We start from the raw sequence: 8,597 nt of genomic DNA on the forward strand, positions 1-8,597 counted from the left end.
GAGCCCCGTGACATGCCGGGCCTCTGTCAAGACAAGTGGGGGACCCAAGCCGGCCAGGAGGGAGGGATATGCAACAATCCCTGCTTCGCTGAGACCCTGGTTCAAATTCCAATTTTCACATCTCTTTCTGCATGATCCTGGAAAGTCATTTCACTGGGGTCACAGAATCTGTTTCCTCATCCAGCTAAATGTGCTTAAGAAGAGATATTATCTCTTAAGCCTTTATTGCAGCCCAGAGCAAGCCACAAAGTCAATGCCAAAGACATTTTTTTCCCTTCCCTTTCCTTTCACTCACAATCATCTCAAGACCTCTCCTTGCCAGGCTTCACTATGGGACCCCCAAATGTCTCTGTGTCACTATGTAGGGAATCCAAAGGGCCCTGAAACCTCTCTCACTGGGATCCAAGCAAGTGCTGCCAGCCCCGGAAGACACAACACAGGCTGTTGGAATCACCCCAGAGGGAGTGATTTTCCCCAGGGACTATGGATTTTTTGTGAAACTGGAGCTAAGTTCTCTGCACAGTACCCACCTCCCCCTGCCCCAACTACTGCCTACAGGGTTCTCAACTGCTAGGACAGGGCAAGGAGTAGGTGATTGCTATCTTTTTGTTGTCAAACAGATGAAAGAGTAAAGGAGAAGTAATAATGATTAATGTCTACTGAACTCGTATATAGCAACAAGCACTCATGACCAACTTGTCTTGATTTGCCTAGAACTTTCCCGGCTTTGAAACTGGGGAAATCCCTTGGTCCCGGGCAAAACAGGATAGTTGGTCACCCTAGATCTAGATGAACTAATTTAGCCTTCTTAACCTGCAAAGTTGAAGTTGGCACTATTGGTGAACCCTTCTCAGCAGGCAACTAGAGGTAAAGAACAACCTGTGGCCGTTACTGGGGAAACCCATGGATGGATCATGGAAAGGCGGGAGGTGGATGGTTATAGCTCAGTGGCTAAGTGCCTAGACTCTGTGTCTAACAGACTAGGGTTTAAATCCTAGGCTGTTTCTAGATCCAATTCTTGGACCCTTAAGCAGCTCTGGGCCTCAATTTCCTCATTCTAAAACAGAATCAAAAAGCTTATTGCAAGAATAAACTAAATGGGTACATGGCACACTATTAGTGCCACCTAAATGCTGGCTATTATGATTAAGGGCACAAATCACAAGCAAACAAAAAAAAGAGTGTAAAAGGAACAGAAAAAGTGCTAAGGATATCAAGAGGAGGAAGTACCAAAATGCACATTTGAACTCCAGTAACCCTCACTCTTCCTGGAGCCTGGCAGGAGCAGGAAACTTGGTGGATGTCAGTTTTCTTTCCTCTCATTAACTGAAATGCAAGTTCTATCTTTGTGTCATTCTTATCTCATCTAGGGTCCAGTCCCCTGCAATTTACTGTCCCCACAGGAGCCCCAGTGACCTTTAAATGTAGCTACGTGACCTCAGGCTAGTGGTTTAACCTCTCTGGCCCTCTGTTTCCTCTTCTGGATTGTCTGTGAGGATTAAATGAGTTAAAGCATTTAACTCATTTAACTTCATAAGCACCTGGCATTTAGTAAGGGCTCAAAAAATGTTAGCTATGATCATCAGCGTCATTAGCCATTATCCGTCCAGGGGATTTCCATCACAGTTGGAATAAAATCCTGCTTCCCTGCCCTGATTTTCCTAGTATTTGGTAGAGTCCACCCAATCTCATCCACTCTCACTCTTTTTTCATTCTGCTCCAGCCATACTGGCCTTTTGTTTCCTTAAACACGGAAATTAAATTCTTCTCACTCAGGGCCTTTGCACTTGCTGTTCCCTCTGCTTGGAATGATCTTCCCACATCTGGCACCTTGTCCAATTGATCTCAGCTTAAATGGCACTGCTTTAGGGAGGCCTCCCCTTCCTACCTAGCAGTTACTCTCAATCACATCAGCCTGGTTTATTTTCTTTATAGATGTTTTTACAATTTAATATTGGCTTATGATTATTGATTGGTTAACGGAGACATAGTCTGTCTCCATGAGGGCTGAGGTCTGGTTCACCACTCATTCCCAGTGCCTAGAACAGTGCCTGGCACAGAATAGGTACTGAATAAATATTTGCTGAGTGATTGAACTGGTTTGGAGTCCTCAAATGTGTCTGGGAGCAGGTGATACCTACAGAAGCCTAGGATTCTTTATCAACTCTTGTACCTTGTCAGTCTCAGTCCAGCTAACTCTATACACAACCCTGATCTGGGCTAGGGGACCACCATGTATAATCACTGGCCTTGATTCCAGGGACTTGTCCACTCAGCCTGCTTCTCTCCCTCATATAGGTTTCCCCTTTCTTGCAAAACTTGTGCCCCTGATCCTCACACTTCAGAGTGATGTTGGCAGATGTGCAGCCCAGAAGGGTTTTGGCAGCCTCTCCAAGTCCTCAGCACTTGGCTTGAGGGATGGAGAGATCAGAAATCCCAAATCCCTTCCCACATTCCCTCCTGGCTTTAAAGAGGGAAGGGGAAACTTCCTAGCATTCAAAGGGACAGGAAAGAAAGGCTTTTCTAGCCTCTGTTGTGCATCCAGTACAGGGATACTGCAGAAAACCAAGACAGCAAAGCGGTTAAGTGCTTTGCAAAGCAGAAGCTGGTTCAAATCCTGCTTCTGCCATTTTCTAGAGCAGAGGTCAGCAAACTGTTCCTGTAAAGGGCCAGATGACGCATACTTTAGATTTTGCAGGCCTTCTGGTCTCAGTCACAGCTGATGTAGCATGGAGCAGCTATAAACAATATTTAAATGAACAGGCTGCTCGCTAGATTCGGCCCACGGGCTCTCGTTTGCCCCTCACTCCCCCCATTGAAGAATTAAAAAGTAAATCTCTTTATGAGCCTCATGTTCCACATTTATATATGAGGATGAACTAGTACTTGTCTACTTCTCTGAGTGGCAGTGAGATTGTAATGTAATAAAGTATATAAAGTGCAAAACCTAGTACTTGGCACACCAAAGGGCTAATAAATGTCTCTGGTAATTACTAGTAATTAGTCTTTTTAACAACAAAAAGTGCTTTATATATATTAACTCACTTCAACCTGATAACAACCTATATGATAGGAATCATCATCCCATTTTACAGATGAGAAAACAGACCCAGAGAGGGTAAGTAATTAGCTCAAGTCATCCTTTCTTCAGAGCCCATGCTCTTAACCACTCCACTCCATTGTCTCTCTTTTTTAATGATCCCATTTAATCCTCACAGCAATCCCTTGAGAGAGCTATCATGGCTCCTGTTTTGCAGACTGGGAAACTGAGATATGGCAAGAGGAAATAACTAGTCCAAGTAAATAAACACAGGCTCCACTGGATAGCAAGTTGGATTTCTGCCCAAGATGTCAGCGTGCATAGCCTGGCTCCCCATCTCCTCTCCCTGTCTCCAGCTGTATTTTCTTTGGATCCCTGCACGGCTTGGAGAAGCTGCATCAGTCTATCTTCCCTCCTGACCGCTCCCCCACCCCTAACACCAAACAAACCCCTCAGGAAATGACCCTGCACCTTCTCACTCTGCCTGAGCCCATGAGCACCGCAACGTATGTGCCTGTGTTGGTCAATGTGGGTAAGCTTGAGGGCATGTGATAGGGGACCCAATTGGGAAGAGGGGAGGGGTATGAGTGGCGGGGCAGACGTCAGACCAGGAGACCCTGATTGCATCTCTCCAAACAGGCAGAATGACCACCTGTTTCCAGAAAGCAGCTGGATGGAACTACCCCCATGGGGGCTAGACATTTACCAAATGGAGAGAAGAGAAATAAAGGGCCAGGACTTCCTGAGTTCAGCCAGGACACAGTTGCCTTTCTGTGGCTTCTAAAGCTTGGAGACATGATCTTTTGGTTTCTTCTTTTCTTTCTCATTTCCTCCTTGCAGACCAATTCCTTTTTCTGTCAAAGGAGCTGGCGACTTGGTCCCCAAAGGCTCTTCCCGGTTTGAAACTCAAGAATTCCAATGCTTCTTTTAGGGTATTGCTTCCCCAGATCCTGGGGCCTTTGCATCCCTGTTTCTGGTACCTCTCATGCTCAGCTCCGATGCTGACCTCCAGCAGCTCACTCTTCTCTCTGATTTCTTTCTCCTTTGTTGTCTTCACGCTCCATCCTCCTTTCTAGTTCCCATGCCTCTTGCAGCCTGCTAGCAGACTCTGACTCACGAGGCCTCTTTCTTGACGATCCTCTAACCCTCTCTCCTGTCTTTATTTTTAAGAGTCACTGAGCATGGGCTTCCCACCCTCTTACTGGTTTGAAGAAGGGATAGAAGATCGGTAGCAATGCTATCTAGATGTTTGGAGTTCATAAGCCAGTAATAAAATTTCAAAGTAATAGAAGGGAGGGAGCAACAAGAGATGGTGCCTTTTCCTTTTGATAATAAGGATGGGCTACCATCTTCAGCCTAAGCTTGTCTCTTTTTGGGAGGATCTCCCTAAAGGTTGCAAGAAGTACCCGATCCATTCCAGCCTCTTGAATTATTTTGAGATGATCTAACACTGCGGTCTCTGGGGGCTTGACATAAACAGGCTTTGATCTGACAAGGATTGCCAACACCCCAGTCATGAATCATGAGGACATCCTGGCCCTCCAGCTTCCCTCCTCTCTTCACCCAGTTAGATCCATAATTTATCACCCCTGCCCCCGCTGCAATACTAAGTTCTGCCCCTCTCCCAGTCTTCTTCATCTCAGATCATGGCACCCAGATGTTCAAGTCAAAAGCATAGGAGTCACATTTAACTCCTTCATGCCTTCTACTCCATGTCAGCAAGTAATTGTGTCTGTAACTCCAAAAGATGTTCCATATCTATACTTTCTCCTCCATTTGCACCAACACTGGTCCAACCGTTTTCATCTTTTACCTGGACAGTTTGCCTCATCTCCCTGCCTCACTATTGCCCCTATAGGTCTAGTCTTCCTGCACCAACCAAAGTGAGCTTTAAAAATAGAAATCATAGCGTTTTACTACCCTGCTCAAAACCCTTCATTTGCCCCCATTGCACACAAAATAAAATCCAGACTGTGGCCATGATCCTTGACAGAGTCTAGGTGATCTAGCTCCTGCCTACCTTCCTTTTCTACTACTGTACCTTTTACCACTGTTTGGAAAACACCAAACTCACTCAGCTTCAAGCTTTCCGTTAACTCCTCCTTCTACCAGCTGCAACTTTGTACACAGATCTTTGTATAGTTAGCTCCCTTCATTCACCCAGATCTCTACTCAGTTGTCTCCCTCACTGAGAGGCCCCTTCCCCATTATTACCTGTCATTTTGTTTAATTCTCTATTGTCTGTTTCTTCCAGTAGATTGTAAGCTTCATGGAGGTGGAGCCTGACAGTTATTCATGGCTTTATCCCTAGTGCCCGTACACAGCCATGGTCTCGTACACGGACAGGGAGTGGTTATTATGATCTGCAGACCCTTCAAAAGGAGATTTTATAAGAGACTTGTGGCCCTGGCCTAATTTCCCCTGAGCTTCTAAGCTGCCTATAGTTCCTGCTGGCACCACCCATCTCCTTGTATTTCTCTGGGGTTATCTGCAGCTGGTCTGCAGCCAGGTATGCCATACTTTACTAATCTCTTCAGAAGTCTGAACAATCCCTAAGGTTATGAGAGGTGCCCCATCAAAATCTCAGCTGGCCGTGCAGAAGTCAGGACTCTGCCACAAGCTACTCCAAGGCCCCTTCACCCTGATTTCCAATGGGCCCGTTTGCTCAGGGACTGTACATGTGCCTTATTGGGAGGCGTCTTGTTTCCCACCGCCAAGCCCGTCAGCTTCCTGGTATGGGAGAGGCTGCTGGCTAGCTTGGGCTTCCCCTCAGTGCTGGGTAGGTCAGGACTTCAGACCTAAAATTAGATCATTGGTTCTCAACCCTTCTGCACATGAGCAGCTTTTAGGTAGGGAGATTTTGCTTTGTTCTGTTATGTTTTGAATACTTATGCCTGGGCCCCGAACCCCAAGAATCTGATTTAATTGGTTTGGGATTGAGCCCAGGCATTAGGGGATGTTTTTAAAAAGTTGCTCAGCAGGATATAATAGAAAAAGACTGACAATAATAAGTATTGGCAAGGACATAGAGAAACTAGAACTCTCATACTTTGCTGCTAGGAATGTAAAATGATGCAGCGGCTTTGGAAAGCATTTCAAAGTTCCTTATAAAGTTAAACATAAACTTACTACACAGGAATTCCACTCCTAGGCCTCTATAAGGGGCCTGTATAGTTTGCCCAACAAAAAGGAAAACATTTGTTCACACAAACACTTGTACATAAATATCCATAGTAGCTTTATTCATAACAGCCGAAAAGTGCAAACAATACAAATGTCCACTAACTGGTAAACAAATAAACAAAATGTGGTATATCTATACAATGGAATACTGTCCAGCAGTTAAAAAAAATGAACTACTGATACATGCTACTATATGGACAGATCCTCAAAACATTATGCTAAGTAAAAGAAGCAAGACATAAAGGTTACATTTTATATGATTTCACTCATATGAAAGGTCCAGAAAAGGCAAATCTATATAAAGGCAGAAAGCATGTTGTGGTTAACCTGGGATTGGCGGGGCGGGAAGAGGGGTTGGCTGCAAATAGATACAAGAGATTTTTGGGGGTTGATGGAATGTTCTAAAACTGAGTCGTGGTGATGTGACAGTGTACGTTTACTCAAATTCATTGAATTGTCTATTCGAAACAGGTGAATCTCGTGGTATGTAAATTATACCCCAATAAAGCTGTTCAAAAGGTTTTTCCCAGCCAGGGTTGAGATCTCTGGGTTAGAAGCCAAGTGTCCTAGGAACCCCTCAGCTGGGACCCAGGCTCAGTTGGTGTCCTCCTCCCTGCCCCCTACCTTGGCTCTATGTCGAAGCTTCCTCTGATCTCAGACTTTCAGGAAGCTGCTAGTTGTCATTCTTGCTTTTTTTTGGTAGAAGTCTGGGATTTAATTCTGCTCACTCAGCTCATATAAATGTAAATATCCTGCCTCTTGGCCACTGTGCCCAAAATAGAAAAATGGGCTTCAGAGGGGATGGATGGGATGGTGGCAGGAACTCACCACGGGTCCCCCCAACCCCCATCTGAGATGAGCCAAATACCAGCTGTGGAGGCTGAGCACAATCTGGAACACGGACTGAATTCTGGATCCAAGGTCCTGTTTTGACCTGCACTTCCCTCAGGCCCTGGCGGTGCTCAGACTGACTAGTTCTCGGAGCCTACCTTACCTTTCCACACCTCCGGGCCTTGGCACAGACTGTATCCTTCCCCTTCCTTGCCCACCTGGAAAATTCTATTCTTCCCACATGATTCAACCCACCAACATCTCTTCTGAAGCCTTCTCCTTTGTATGCCCCCTCCCAGTCATCCCATCAGAGCCCTTATCTCCTTGCAGCTTTGTTTATGTGTCTGCCTCTCCCATTCCTCTGTGAGCTCCCTGAGAGCAAAAAGCCTGCCTCATTTCTCACTGGTTCTCAAGAGTCTAGGGCAGGCCCGAATGCATATCAGGCCCAGCTGAAAAATGGAAGGGTGCATGACACCACATCAGACGCTTACAGGGCCTGGAAGACCAGAGGAGACGCCTCATTCTCATCTATTCCTGGCCTAAATGGCTTCTCTCATGTGGCCCCAGAATGGCCAGAGAGCCGAGAGGCACTCCCTGTGGAAACCACAGTTTGGTGTAGAAATCTCCCTTCTACAGCCTTCCTGGGGCCAGGCCCACGTTCCTTGGAAACAGCCTCAGTGTTATTTAAACTGCAGAACAGGGCCCACGGGCAGCTCAGGCCCAGCCTGGGTGGGGGCAGCGTGGAACAGGGTCATGCTGGAGCCTCCCTTCTCCAACCGCCAGGACCTCAAGGCTCAAAATATACGGTTCTCTCTCAGCTGCTTCTTGCTGTAGTGGAAGATAGCAAGGGGGTTCAGGTATGTGGCAATCTCAGTCTGTATGTTTATGTTTCTGCTTTAACGTGGAGACTGGGCTTTGTCCTGAGTCGAGGCTGGATCCTCAGAGGCCTTGACTGCAGGCTCTCAGTCAGGACTAACAGAGAAGCCCCGCTTATCCCAACCATCTCTCCCAATGCAACCCTGCTGTCCAGAAAGGCTTCTTAGTCCAGAAAAGATCACAGAGTACTTGAAAGCCCTAGAACCTTTGCTCGACTTGCTCATCCCCATCTTTGCAGTAGAGGATGCCAGACTGCTGCCAGGGACCTTTCCACAGTGGGAAGCTCATGCTTTTCTTGGCATCCCAAAGGGTGCTGCCTTGGTGTTCCCGTCACAGAAACCAGAGCCAGGAATAGAAACTGGATACCTGAAAAAGTCACCCAGACTTCAACTCAGTGTGGTCTGTCCACGGTCAACAAATAAGCAGTCATAGCCTAGTAGATGAAGAAAATGGACAAACACTGAGCACGAGTCACTATGGAAATACAGAGCAGGGGAACTGACTTGGCCTGGGGGAAGGCGAGTTCAGAGAAGGCTTTCTTAGGTGGAGGTGACACCTAAGACTTAAAGGCTGAATTAGGCAAGGAGAGGGGGAAGAGTGAGAATAAACAGCATATGCAAAGGCCTAGGGTCAAGAGAGAACCTGGCACATTTAGGTAGTTCAAGAT

This window comes from Pteropus alecto, unplaced genomic scaffold (genome assembly GCF_000325575.1).
Source record: "Pteropus alecto unplaced genomic scaffold, ASM32557v1 scaffold45, whole genome shotgun sequence".
Lineage (NCBI taxonomy): Eukaryota > Metazoa > Chordata > Mammalia > Chiroptera > Pteropodidae > Pteropus > Pteropus alecto.